Below are 14,806 nucleotides of genomic sequence, written 5' to 3' on the forward strand. Positions count from 1 at the left end.
CTCATTTTCCACACCTGCGAAGGGAGAAATGGTGATCCCCTTCCCACTGTTGGTGTAAAGAGCAGATGAATCTCTGCCTGAGTCTCAGACGCCTACTGCCCACTTGGTTGCTTGGTGGAGGGGCTGGATATCAACAGTGTAAGCTCAGCAAGCCTCAAGTCTTAGTTGGTCGTGACTTTTTCACCTTGACCATGACTCAGTGTCATGTGCTCCTTGGTATCCTATCTGTTGCCCAACATTAGACCAGGGAGAAGCTGGGACTGAGGGAAGAACCCTTAGCTAGTTGTCAGGAGATCCAGGTTCTCCTCCTGCCTTTGATATCAACTCATTACACAACCTTGGGTAATAAATACTTCGGTGTGACTGGAATGAGGATAGCCTCATGGGAAGGGCAGGAACATGGTAGGGCAGTGGATTTTATCATGAAGGTCGTGGGAAACACTTGGAGGGTTTTAAGTATCATCATCAAATGTGTGTTTTGAAAAGTTTTCTCCGCAGAGGACAGGGCCATAGCCCAAGCAGTTAGGGGTCAAACCAGTTAAGGGATTGGTGCAACAGTCCAGTCAGAAAGCGATGAGGTAGCTGGGTGCAGTGGCTCATGCCTGTAATCCCAGCACTGTGGGAGGCTGAGACTGGCAGATAGTTTGAGACCAACCCTTGGCAACATGGTGAAACCCCTTCTCTACAAAATATACCAAAAAAAAAAAAAAATAGCCAGGCATGGTGGCCCACACCTGTAATCCCAACTACTCGAGGCAGAGGTTGCAGTGAGCTGAGATCAAGCCACCGCACTCCAGCCTGGGTGACAGAATGAGACCCTGTCTCAAAAACGAATAAATAAATAAATAAATAAAAGTTATGAGACAATTCATAGGCACTAAATGCCAAGTGACACAGACAGAAAGTGCTACGAGAGTTCAGAAAAGAGAGAGGTCGGTATGGATTGTAGTCTTGGCGGGGTATTAGAGGACACTTTCTGGAGGAAGTAAGACTGCTGCTGGTCTTGAAGGTTGATAGACGGAGCAGACGGGTGAAAATCTAGGCTGCAGGGCAGGGCAGGAGAGTACAAAGCTGCAGTAAATCACATTTGGGCTTAAGCTGGGAGTTTATGTAAAGGATGAGTCTAATTAGTATGCACTCGTTTATAGAGGGATTTGTACCTTCAATTTAGGAATATGGATTTTGTTAGAGGTGGTGATTCTCACATGGAAAGTGCATTTTCCTGTAGTCAGTTTCTGTGGGGGTCTTATCCTTATCCATTCTTCTATCCACTGCTTCCCTGATAGAAGCATTGGGGCAGGGGGTGTGCACCCCCCTCGCACAGCCCTGTGCCATTGGGGAAGGCAGGATCCCTTTGCATCTTGGGGACGAATGCAATGCTGAATACTGATCATATGACCCCTGATTTGCCTCACAGCAGGAAGCCCAAGAACAAGAGCAGCTGTGCTATTGTCTGGAGCGCAATTGCCAGTGTTTGTCTGCCGAGGCCAGGGGTGACCCTTGCCAGCATCATAGATAAGCCGGCTCCCAGCTGTCATGGGTGTGTTCTCAATTGGTCCTCATCCTGTGGACTCTGACTCTCTCCCGCTTCCCAAAAATGATGGAAGTTTTTTATTTTCCACCATGCCTGCTTTGCAAAAGTGTGCCTGGCTCTGCCCACAAAGATGATGTCAGGAAACAGTTTGCTAGAAAATAGCATGAGCGATATATCGTTGCTTCTGAGGCTCACATGAGGAAATGGAGGCTCCAAAGTGTGAAATGACACACCTGAGGTGGCACAGACAGGAACTGGTCAGGCAAAAGCTAGAAACCAGGCACCCTCTGGACTTCAGCACATTCCTGTTGGGTTTGGACCGGAGTGTGCTATAGAAGGGACTTTATTTTCAGGGTAGTTTTAGCAGAGATTTGCCTGATAAGAACATGACTTTCTCAAATGACAATGTATGTCCTAGGTTAAGCTATTACAGAAACACTCCACTGAAGGGCACTTTGGCATTGAGGGTCCCAAGACTCAGTCCCAAGACTCAGCCACTGTACACATGGCAAGTGACTTGCTCCAGTGTGTCAGGGAGATTTAGGTCCAGGACAGAAACTGGAGCCTAGATCTCCTGCTTCTCAGCCCAGAGTGCCGTGCCTCCTAGCCAGCCTTATGGCATAAGCGATCTCTATGGAACACCCAACAGAAGTCACCTGACAGTGTCCTTTGTGGATAGTGCTGTAGGCCGGGGCACTGGGAAGTTTTGAGGTGATCTGTGGGACTCAGGGGTGGTTTGCCACATGACACCATGTGGTCTTTGGGTACATGAGGGCTGTGGGTATTCACAGGATATGCTGGAGCACACCAGAGTTGCTGGAAACTTGGACAACACATGACTCTAGCCAGGTTGGCTCTAGGTTGTACTCACTGCAGTATGGCCATGGCACCATTGCATGGTTTCTCCCTCCAAGGCAGCAGTGGCCTAGAACCTCTGTAACATACCTTTATATCTGATAGTCAGTGTCAGCTTGGCCCCCACTCACTTAGGGCAGTAGTATTTGCTGAAGTTCAAATAGTTGCCAAATACTGCACTGGTCATTTTAAATGTTGGGTACCCCTAATGACCCTGGAATGAAGCCGTTCTTCTCATTTTGCAGATAAGGCAACTAAGGCTCAGCTCCAAAGACCTGAGACTGAGGTCAATGATTGTTGGGCTCGAGACCCCAGGCTCTTTCCACAGCCCCATCCTCCACTAATACTTACTAAAGCATCTGGGGTATCAGCTTACCATCCAGCTGCAGATGAAATTTAGAAGCATCAGTATGTGTCAAGTCCTCCACAGCCTGACAACAGCCTCTTTTTCTACTCACTCTATCTCTGCCACCTCTTTCCTTCCTCCCCAGGTATGCTGGGCTGTTCACTGCTCTCAGAGAAGCTGAATTTTACAAATTCAACCTTCAACACTTCTCATTTGAGCAGGGCTCTGGGCTAGTTACAATAGTTTGTAAAGATGAATAAGACGTGCTCTCTTATTAGGAACTTTCCACCCAATGGTGGAGATAAAACATGAACACAAACATAATAGCTCATTTGGTTTTCAAAGTAGTCCAAAGAAGCTTGCTGGTATATATCTCCATGTGATCTGCATTTAACAGGTGTTGTGTCTGAGGATCTGACAGTCGTGACTGACTGAGGGTCACACAGCCTAGCCAAGGCCAAGCTAGGGGTACACCCAGGTCAAGACTGAGTCAAGGCATCCTCCTGGCTTTCATCACCTGGGGGTGGTGAGACTCAGACTCCACAGTCTGGACTGTTGGGTTTTGTCTTATTCCTGCCTTCCAGATGGAGACAAGGCAGACTGTCAGCTTCTGACATCTCAAACCTGCTTAAGATGTGCCCCTTACGCCTCCCTAATGGTGATGCTCCTGTAGTTGGAGCCCTGGATGGGAGGAGGGGAGATAAATTTGCCCCTTTGTTTGGCATCCAATTGTGCTGTTGCTCTGGGTTGTCAGAGAAGAGGAAGCTGGCCTCCTTGAGTTTCTAATGTGTCCCCCACTTCCTCACTCAAAGGAGACCCGGTGTAACTGACATTCTGGAATGCAGTCTCAAGGAGAAGGAACTCACCCCAGCAGTTGTGTTCAGGCAGTGCAATGTGAACTTTTTGAAAAGCTTGGTGGAGTTTCCTGAATGCTGCAGCCAGTTTGACAGGTGTTCTCCTGCCTGGCTCATGAGTGCACTCACCTTAATGGTTGTTAAGGTGTTACAAAGGCTGCTGACAGATGGTAAACCACAACCTTGGGAGATGAAACTAACGTGAGTCCAGGGGTAGAGATCTGGGCTCTTGTTCTTGTTCTGCTACCATTTGCCCACTTGCAACTGCCTTCTGTACCCCATGACTCAGATACACCACCTCTGAGGGTGGCCTGGGTCCTCTCCTTTGCAGTAGAGTGCAGTGGTCAGGGCCCAGGCTGGGGCCTCTCAGATGCGGGTCCAAATGCATGGTTTGTTATCTACTTGTCGTTAATCCAGGGCTCGTCACCTAGCCTTTCTGACTGTCCAGCTCCTTATCTGTAAGATGTGGATAATAGGAGCATTGCTGTTTCCAGCAAGCGTGGGCAAGGGCTGGATGGAACACTCAGGTGATGTCTACCCCATGCCTGGCACATAGTCAGTGCTCGATGAAGGAGGGTTGGTATCTTGTGCCCCGTCACCACCATCACCGGTGTGTTGACCTCTGACTGCCTAGAACTGCCTGAGCCATGGCCACTCCCACTCACTCCCTATCTGGTCTCTGGGCTGCTTCCATGCTCGGGTTCCCACCATGGGAAGGCTGCGTACTGGGTGGCATCAGACAAATCCTTTCCTTCTCTAGGTCTTAAGTATCCCCCAGAATAACATAATTATTACTATTAGGAATGATAGTAATAATAATCATAATCATAGCTGTTGTGTGTTGAATTGTGGCCCACAAGAAGCTATGTGCATTCCCTAACTTCCACAACCTGCGCACATGACCTAATTTGGAAAAGGGTCTATTTACCAAAAAATCATCACTTGTAGAAGCCCCTACACAAAACAGGTGAAAAGTCTCTCTGTTCCTGTTATCGCAGGACAAGGGCCCGGAGCCCTAACAGTCAGTGCCTTCCCAAGAGCCCTGTCAAGGCTTTCTAGGGCTGCTAAGAGCTGGCAGTCTTCTCTGGGGCCTCCAAAAATCCCTGGCCTCGAGGCCCCGTGATGCTCCACAATTAAACGTATGCCGGAAATGGTCTCTTCAGAGAATGGACAAATGCCCTCTGCTTTCTCATTAGCACTTCACTTTACCTGTATTGATGTGACAGGTTGTCAAGACTGATATCCTGGCTTCAAAAGAACAGCAGATTCTTCCTTCATCTTGGGCAGAGATTCCTAAGAGGGCAGATTCTTAGGAAGAGTAAAACAAAAGAGTTTGAAATGCCACCTCCTTCTCCCCTAGGCCCAGTAGCTGGGAAAAGGGGGGATCTCTTACCAAGCCAGAGCTGCTCACCCCTGGGCATGATCAGTGCCTGCTGGCAGTGGAAAAAGGCCAGGCCTTATCTCAGAGATGCAGCTGTCCCCGGAGGACCCCAGATCTGTGTTCTTCCAGTAGACTGTGGTTTCTCCGGCAGGTCCAGTAGTGGTGACAGCCGCACTCCCATGCTGGCTTCCCGTCTGCTTGACTCAGGCTGTTCTTGATGACAGAGCCACAGAGTCCTCGCTCTTGAGGGACTGGCTGCTTATCAAAAGAGCTGGGCATTCGGGTTCTGGGCTGCCATGGCACAAGGAACCCACCCATCTTTTAAAATATGCTGTTTCAACTAGTGACATCTTTCCTTCTCAAACCATAGCTGACTGCTTTATAACCAAGTAGCATCAGCCTGTTGATCTCTAAGGCCAACAAGCTCCACGAATTCAGAAGACAGGCAGGTAAACACAGGGAGAATGAATTATTACAAAGGAGTATTTGTGTGGATTGGGAAGCAAGGCTTTGTCCAGGAAGGTTCTCTACCAACACAACTGGACGTGAAAGTAACCAGCCCATGGGGGTGTGGATTGTATTCGGGTGACCACATGTTCTTACATGCCTAGGACAGTCCTGGTGTCTGCCTGTTGTCCCAGCGTTATTATTAAAAGGGCCCCCTTTCACTCTCAGAGGTATCCGGGTTTGGATGAAAAACCGTTAAGTCACCCAGTTGTATGTCTGTGTATATAAAAGTGGTTAGCAGCACTTAGTGTGGATGTGTAGTGTGGAGAGTATGTGGATGTAGAAGCCAGTGCCCATGAGTTCTGACAGCTCAGAAGCTGTGGGTTAGCGCCGCTGCACGGTCATGGGTAAATCACTTAACTGTTTCACAGCACACACGGCTCTGAGGTGAGATCAGGGGCCTCAAAGTCTGATAAATGGTGGTTCAGAGCCTTTCTCATAGGCTGCTAGCTTTGACCTTTACAAAATTACTTAGCTTTTCTCAACTGTAAATTAAGAGTAATCATATGGACCTCTCAGAGTGGGTATCGTTTTTACGCAGTCTATGTACAGCATCTAGCATATTTTCTGACAAATCGTAACCTGCCAACAAATGGTGCCTGTGTTGTTGTTTTAATTCCAGGACAGTGACCGCTTTTGGCCTTAGTCTTTTCAATGGGGAAATGGTAAGAGATGATCCCGTCTTTCCTGGCTTCCCAGGCTTCATGAGGCTGTAACCCGGTGGCATCCCTGAAGCCTGGTATCCTGGGTTTGTGTGCCCTGCTGTGCTGGGGATGCAGAAAGGAACCGCTTGCCTGCCTGCCCAGCTGCTCCATCCCTCTGGGACATGGGAATTGGATTCCCAGGGCATCATCCTCTCCACCCATCCTGGTGGCTCTCCCATCTCAGGCCCTCCCTTCATCTCCTCCCTGGCCCAGCCACTCCCTCCTCCCACAGTGGTGCTGTATAAACACCAAGACCAGAATGTCATTTACTGGTGTTGGTTGACATTGGTCGGCTGCTACCCTGAGGGGACTGGGGACCAAATTCCTAATCCTGCCTGTATAGCACCTCTCCGTATTTCCTGCCTGGAGAGTCTCTATCTTCCTTCTCTCCTTTTGAAGGAAGGTGGCATCTGTTCCTACTGTGTTTGCTTTATTCTCTATCTTTCCACTATTTGGCTTTGCAGAATTTGAGCCAGCCTGCCTAAGTTCACACCTTGACTCTCCCACTCAAAAGCTAAATCCCATGGGCAAGTGACTTCATCACTCTGTGCCTCAGTTACCTCATCTCTAAAAGTGGACAATAATACTACTACCTAGTTTGGTTGCCATGAGGTTTCAGGGGGTCACTAGGTGCATGGTGCTAAACAAAGCGCAACACACAGTAGGTACTTGATCAGTATTAGCCATTTTTATTATCTAAACACCGGCCCCTTCTGGTTTCTCAATGTTGGTCTGTGCTGCTGGCATTGAGGAACTTAGTCTAAGCTCTGCTGCTGGTGAATTGTGGAAACAAGCGTGCCCCACCCTGGGCTTTGGGTCCCTTGACTGCCTGCCCCAGAGGGTGGGGACGTGGTCTTTGGGGCCCTTTTGGCCTCTCATAGTGGATACTGCTTTCCCTTCCATTGCCCTGCCTTGTTTTTCAATGTCCAGACCCATTCAGAAGGGGAAGGCAGCAGCCGTTTGAAGCTGTTCCTCAGCCCTCCCCTGAATGGGACCGGGAGGGACAGGACACAGGGAAAGGTCGCTGGACTGGAAGACAAGAGATGCCTATTTTGGGCCCTAGTTCTGTTTTGAGACTCTGGATGAGGCCTCTCCTGTCTCTGGTTTCTCCATTTATAAACTCGGGTGATTACCCATCAGCTTTGTACCTCTCTCAAAATGAGCGAAGATGTAAAGATACAGAAAAGCATTTTACTGGCTGCCAGGTGCAACAGAAGGGCAAGCTCCTGATTGTGTTGGCGCTGTGAGTCCCACCAGGCCAGACACAGGGCAGAGCACTGTGGAAACAGCGTGGGCCACCCGTGGCTGCTTGGATGGGAGCAAATGCGTGCTGGGGTTGCTGGTGATCTGTGAAGCTGTGCTGCCCGTGGAGACGCGAGATGAGAGTTTTCAGTTTCTTTCCCTCCCCTCGCTCTCTGTTCTCCCTAATAGACATTTGGCCCTGGGGTGACTCACACAGTAAACCATCGGCAATTGCTTCAGAAGGCTTGGACTCCTCTCAAATATAAACTGACTTTTTGTTGTTCTATGTTTGCTTTAGGGGAAGTGGGGCAGATCCCTGGGAGGCCATTAGCTGTGGGACCCGGAGTAAGCCCCTGCCCTTGGAGAGCTGTTGTGTTGCATCTGTTGGGTGGGAGGAGGTGGGGTGAGAGTGAGAGCGGAGTTGGGGTCCATGTTAACTGAATTCGTGGCCGTGGATCGGAGCCAGGTCGGTGACACTAAAACCCTCTCAGAAGATTTTTAACCATACAGATTTCCTGGCCATTAGCTAAGAAGCTGACAAAAAATATAGACCCAACCCTGTACTGCTTAGCCGGTACCCTTACCTCTGGAGTAGGGGCGCCAGTATCTAACGGCTTACCCTTGAGGGGGTTCTGCATTCTTTACCACTGGTGCCCATCAGGGGCCTACGAAGAGCATTAGCATTAGTAGACGTGGTATTCGGTTATTATTAGAGTCATGTCTGTGTGTGGTTGTTCATACCAGGTGACTGTCATTCTTTACGATGTGCATTTGGAGCTGAGCAATTTCCGTAAGCCTGAGTAAATACGTAGAGTGAAGAAAATGGATAGAAAACAGGCAGAGGAGGTGTGGTAGAATCATGATCAGGAGGAAATCCGGTGTTCCGCCTGACTGACTCTTGGTTTTGTGGTGGAAGATAGCAGCATCCTTGCTGAACCCAGCTGAGTGAATCCGTCCCAGTCATGCACACTGAAAATGGGTTGAATTTTGAGGACATTCGAGAGAAAAAAAAGCAATGAAGATGGGATACCTCTCCCGGATATGGGATCACTTTGAGAGCTTTTCTCTTGTTTCAAGATCCTTTTGTGACGCACCTGGCCTCTCAGCTGGTCAGGAGGTGAGGAACAGGGCCTTACCCCAGAATCCATCTCTGGAAATTCACCACCTTCAGTGTCTGCACCTGAGTGTGTGGAAAACAGCCCTATGCCAGGCTGTGCTCGGTGGTGAGAAATGGGATTTGTGGACCGAAACCCTGAGTCTGCAGGAAGTAAACTTATTTGCCCCGCCCCGCTACCATCACGATCCAGTTTCCCAAAATGCAGGTCCCAGCTCCACTAATGTCCACTCAGAAATCACTTTCTCATCAGGCCAAGGACGTTTCAAAGTTGCTGTGTTTTCTCTATCATTTCCCTCCCTCCTCCCCGACTTCACTTCCTGTTTTTTCTTCCTCTTTCTCCACCCCCACCCCGTCTCTCCTGGCATGTCCCTTGTTGTCTGAGAACAGGAACAAAGCCCTGAGCCAGGGAGCGTTGATAATCGTGACTTCCTGAGGTGCCCTCTTACTGCTGCCCCTGCTGCTGAGAGTCAGAGCCGGCCCAGCCTCTGAGGGCATGAGAGCCCCAGCTGGGAGCCTGGCTGGAAGCCTTGGACTTTAGACATCCCCCCAAGCCCCACCCCTATCCCCCACCCCCATCAGAAAGAGAATCTAATAAGAATAATCTTTCATGCCCTTACAACAATTTCAGTTTCCAAAGAACTGCCTCATGCATTTGAATGGAAACACTGGAAAAAAACAGACAACTCTAGTGTTTCGTCCTAGTAAGGAACTATAGTTCAGTTTAGATAACAAAAGGTAGATTTAGGAGGCCCAAGCTTATTTCTGTTTCTGCCTTGCATCTCTTTTTTGACTCTGCAGATCATTCTAGCTCTTGAAAGACTGGTTTCCTACCTCCCTGGAAAAAATGGAATTAATGGTATCTTACAGGGATTTTTTTGAGGACAAATTAACAAGAAAGTGTATCTCTATAATTCTTACGATATACTTGACAGATATTTGCTTAATAAGTGAGTGCTCCCCTCTATTTCCTGTGATTTGGTTTTTTGCACAAAGGAGTGGACATTTAAATGCACAGTAGCCAGGGGGAAAAGGAGTCCATATCTGTTGCTGTGTTTCTCTGAAACATGGAGAGAGAGGTGGGTGTGGGGGCAACTGGGTCCACACTTGCTTCTCACTGAAAAGCAGCACTCACTCCCCACCGTGTCACTGTGTTCATGGGTCATGGTATTTTATAACAATATTTTTCTAATGCGAAACAGGGAGAACCATCCCAACCACATGCCTGAGGTAGGCTGTTTTATGAATTTAGCTCCCAGGGGTGAAACTACAAAAACAGCAATCTGGAAAAAGTGCCACCTCCCTTTTTCAAAATTTGTTAAACAAAAAATTAAAAATAAAAAGACTTCCCATTCAAGGTCAATGACCACTTGTTTGAGAAATCATCCTGACCATGTGGCTGCATTTAAAAGATATGTCAAAGGTCAGAGAGTCAGAGACATGTTCCAATGTGGATGTGACTCCCACACCGCTGAGTCTTCAAGGGGGGCTGTTTTCTTCTCTGAGCCTCAATCTTCTAATTATGAAATGAAAGAATTAGACAAGATTCTCTTAGATGTCCTTCAGGCCTGAAAACCTATGATCTGTGACTCTCTCTACTCTCCTTAAAAAATATATTGTGACTAGCGGAGAATGGAAAATTGCTTCTCACAATAACATGACTTGCCTTCCCTTTTCAGCAGGGTGCCACCATCTGAAGGACAGAAAAGCTACAGGACTCTAGGAGGCCACAGTCCTGATTTAAGCCCGACTTACTTTGGCCAGGCAGCAGCTAAGCTGGTTCATTCCATCAGCCTGGATTGGTGAAACTGAATCACAGGAGATATTTCCAGGTGAGAAACAATTGACTTCGATCATAGCATGTAGCACAGTGATAACCATCATTGTACTGCAGGAAGTGTGTCATCTGCATGCTTATATTATGAAAGACGTGAAAGTATTAAGAACAGTGATTTGACCAGATCTGTTCTTGATCAAAAGCCGTGCCTCCTGACATCACATATATCTAAAGAAAGGCAAATGAAAAAGGACATGAATAGTAACTGACATTCATTTCAAGGTAGCTGTCTGCAAGGGGTTCAAGACCCTGGGCTCTATAGCTGTATTCTGAGTGAGATTTCTGCTATCTTTTGGGGGTTAAGGAGTGAAAGAAGGTAACTTAGAACTACACGCAGGAAAAGAACAGATTCGAGCTGCACGTCTTGGTTCGTTTTTCCTTGCAGAATCTGTTTAAGATTTAGTATTCCTTTCTGTGCATGCTAGCTGACCGGGTTTAGACAGTAAGAGGAGAGGTCCTTTGGTAGCCAGCCTGAGATGGAATTTAGATCTCATGTTAGAGACCTGACTTGCATCCCACCTGCTACAACATCTTTAGAAATGGATTTAGTTCATGAAGTTTCATTCAAGGGCACTTGGAGCAGACAGGCTGCAGCTAACCACTCTCGTCACCCGCTTCCCTGACCGCCAACACAATGGTTCTGTCTTCTTACTGCTTTTCTCTCTCCCCTCCTCCCAATCATTAATGGTTCTGTCTTCTTATTGCTCTTTCCTCTTGCCTCCTCCCAATCACTTATGGACCCTTTTCTTCTTATGTGCAAGGAATGTGGCCACATCTACTAGAATGTCTTCACCGGACTCACACCTGATGTAGGCTGGCATCCGTCCCAGATGACTAAAGATGGGTCAAGGGTTCAGCTGCCTGGACTGTGGTATATTAACACATCTCTCTCAAGTAGGCCCAGCGTCCCCACAAGGACAAGGTCAGGAATCATGAAAAAAATGCCAACACATTGAGATGGCTACACATCTTTACGCTCACACTAGTTTCTGGTGTTATCTTCTGCTGCCCTCTGTCTTGAAGCTCTTGTTTCTCAGCCAGATACCTTGAGTTTTCTTGAAAACTAAAACCAGAAGCCTTTCATGAAGCTAAGCATAGGACAGAAAGTAAAACTAGGTGATACCTGAAGCTCCTTTTGCGTTGCTAGGATTGTTTTATCCCAGACTTGCTTCTTATGCCAGACTCTTATTCTTTGGGAACACGCTTATCTCTTTCCTGCTTCCCTTCTGCCTCTTGTGGTCTCTTTCTCTAGCCTGGTCTCTGAGCTAAAGCATAATTCAGTGGAAAGGGAAAAGCTTTGCGATTTACACACACTTGACTTCTTGACTTCAGATCTCAGCTGTGCTATGTGTTGGTTCAGTCATTTTGCTTAAATCATCATTTTAAATCCCCAAGCTTCTGTTTCCCCACCTGCAAGGTAGGAATAGTACACTCCATGTTATAGGCTGGTGTTGAGGATTAAGTGAGATCTCACGTGAGCATGGTTTCTTGCTTATAGGAGACCTCAGCAAATGCCAGCTCCTCTCCTTACCCAATCTTTTTAAGAGCTACTTAAATACAGCTTTGATCTTATATCTGGATTTCATTTGAACCTTGTGCCTAAAATCCAGGACAGGCCTTGTCCACAAACACTGTTAAGTCCCAATGATTTAAAAAGGAGAGAACTGTTAACAGGCTTTTTGATTTCAGAGTTCCTCATCCATAGAAGCCTTTTCTCACCTGGGCTTTAGCCAGATTGCCTCTCCAACCTGGCCATTGGAAGGTTTTCTTTGCCAAATCCAAAGTTAGAACCACTACTTTCCTAGACTTTTGACTCTGTTCTCTATCCCCTGAGGTATTAGCTGAAAACTGACCCCCTCTCGGTGACTTTTTCCCTTCAGACTAGCCTACATCCAAGACCCAGAGTAATGGGTGAGTTAATTTTGGGCAGGTGTCCTGGCCTGGTACTCAGCAACAGTCAGGGTTCAAGCACATGCTCATTCAGGGCTTCCTTCCTTGCCTGTTAGCTTTTCTGAGGTAGTCATTCATTCAGTCAACAGATATTCAGAGAACATGAACCATGCAGTGGGTGGCCTGTGCTGATCTTGGTGCTAAGGATACAGGACAGAGCAAAACCAAGTTCTCGTTCTCAAGGAGCTTGCATTCAAGTAGGGTCAAGAGATCATCGGCAAGTAACAAACATGCATGTATTACATCAGGCAGTATTAGGTGCTACGAAAAAAAATAAAGCAGAAAAAAAAAATAAAGCTAAGTCAGAGAGCTAGAGGGTTGAGGGAAATGGGCATGACTGTTTTATACAGGCTGCTGGGGAACACCTCTGGATAAGGCATTATTTGGGAAGGATCTAGAGAAAGTGGGGGAGCAAGGGTAGAAGGAACAGCCAGAACTAAAGCTCTGAGCAGGGAACGTGCTTGGATTTTACCCAACCTCGAGTGACCAGTAGGATTGGAGCAGGAGGAATGTGGAACCTATGGACAGAAGCGAGGGCAGAGAGGTCTTGGGCATTTATGGTCTGGCTGGCTTTTCTGGACATTTCTCGACCCTTCCTTTCTCTTCCCCAGAGCTCTTACCCAGTGTAGTGTTAGTCATTCATTCAACAATCTTTACTGTGCCCTAGCTACTGAGACTCTGCAGATTAATGAGTCTGGGCCCCATTCTTAGGACCCCATTCTTGGTGCTAGTTCAAGGCTTCTCGGGGAAGTTGCATGAATAAAGTAGGTTGAAGTAAACAGTTGTCTTAATTTGATCATAGAGCCAATTTGCTAGAGTAGGAATTTTCCACTGGAACCTCCCATAGGTAACTTTTACCTATTCTCTTGGAATTCACTGACATGACCGACTATTGCTCTGTCTTGCCTTCAGGGTAGAAGGAGGATCATTCATTCAGCAGACATATGAGTGCCTCTTCTATGTGAGTGCTGCACTAGGCACTGGGGATAAATGAGGACTAGGTCAGCCCCTGCAGTTGAGTTGCCTCTGGTTTTACTAGGAGATGCACTAATGGCTAGACAACACACTTTTATCAGTGTTGCAGTAGGAATGGGTGTTTGGGGAGCTCAGAGAGGAGTCCCTGACCCAGACTGAGGAGGGGAACCACAGAAGCTCCCTGGGAGCATGTCTACACTCAGTCCTGGAGATGGGATGTAGCCAGACAGGTACCGAGCAGGGAGGCCAAGATGCTTCAGGGAAGGGTGTTAGGAATTCCCAGGCGGGGAGATGGAAATGCAAAGGTGAGGACTGTGCCTTGGAGAACGCTGTGCACCTTCACCTCCCTCCTGAGACTGTGGAATGTGGAGAGGTGAACCTGAGAGACCAAGGGACTCACTTAGAGAGGGAGGTGAGGGTATGAATTAGAGATTTTCCAGATGAGGCCAAGTGATTGGAGTCTATTTTGAGGAGAGCTCAGAGCTACTCACAGTTTTTAAGCAAAAATGGATGAGCTGATAGGATTGGAGTTTTAAGAGGCAAAGAGCCTAATTTTATTTGAAACCCCAGGTCCTTAAAATGCTTATTTTATACCTCTTTCGTATATTATTATAAGATTATAGTTTCCTTGGCTGTAAAATAAGTTCACACAGATCAACTGAACGAGATGGCTGTGGGTAGCAGATGCATACAGTGGCCCTTCCCACCGTTAGTGCTGTAGTGAGTGTTAAATGTCAACATTTCATGCCTAGTCTTAGTACACAAATAGCTATGAAATGGTTAGAACGTAAGCTTTGTTTCTTTAGAAGTGGCTGGCAAAAACTTACACAATTCCAGTAGAAATGATGGGATTTAGATCTTGTTACCTTTTCTTCCAGTCAGAAAATGATTGGGTAATATCCATTCCTTAACCCTCTCTCCACTGCATACTAAAATCAGAGTGTTCTCATTAGAATTTACACACTCATTAAACAGGTAGTATCTGAGTATCTACCAGGGGCCACACCCTGTTTTGGGCCTGTGAACATCAGGACGAATCAGACATGGTCAGTACCTCTAGGAGTTCCCAATCACGTGGCAAAGACAAGAGAAGCCAACAATCAGAGGAGCAGATAGTGGGTGAGAGCCCAGACATGAACAAAGCGATGTGGATGCAGAGGTTGGAAGGTGTTCTCTGCCCAAGAAAGTCAGGGCAGGCTCCAGGAGGGGCCATATGGTTTGGGCACTGAAGGCTGAGTAGGAGTTGGGAGCTGGAAAAGAGACGCTCGGGTACATAACTGCACTCTATAAATAAGGGCCAACATTCATTTCTCTGTCATGGGTGAGGAGGAAATAGCCAGCCTGCTCATCATGCTCAGATAATGCCTCAACTCTGCTTTTCAAAAATCCATTAGTAGCCACCTCCTCATCCTCCCACTTTGTCCCCAACAGTGACTAACAAGAAGCAAATTGACTAATTTGGGTTGATCTTTTCTCTGACCCTGTGGAGGTGTTAGTGAGCAGAATA

General features: G+C 47.3%; 1 protein-coding gene across 4 annotated transcripts in view; it reads left to right on the top strand.

The window, feature by feature from the left end:
* Positions 1-14,806, top strand: part of CYRIA (CYFIP related Rac1 interactor A) — a 107,922-nt gene that overhangs the window by 31,100 nt on the left and 62,016 nt on the right. For 3 of the 4 annotated variants that reach the window (XM_032294071.1, XM_032294074.1, XM_032294072.1), the window contains exon 2: positions 10,217-10,369. The exons of the other annotated variant lie outside the window; for it this stretch is intronic. The gene's annotated coding sequence lies outside the window, so the exon portion shown is untranslated. The remainder of the gene's footprint in view (positions 1-10,216; positions 10,370-14,806) is intronic. 4 annotated transcript variants of the gene reach the window in all.

Source organism: Sapajus apella, unplaced genomic scaffold (genome assembly GCF_009761245.1).
Source record: "Sapajus apella isolate SASKATOON/1434 unplaced genomic scaffold, GSC_monkey_1.0 scaffold31, whole genome shotgun sequence".
Classification (NCBI taxonomy): domain Eukaryota; kingdom Metazoa; phylum Chordata; class Mammalia; order Primates; family Cebidae; genus Sapajus; species Sapajus apella.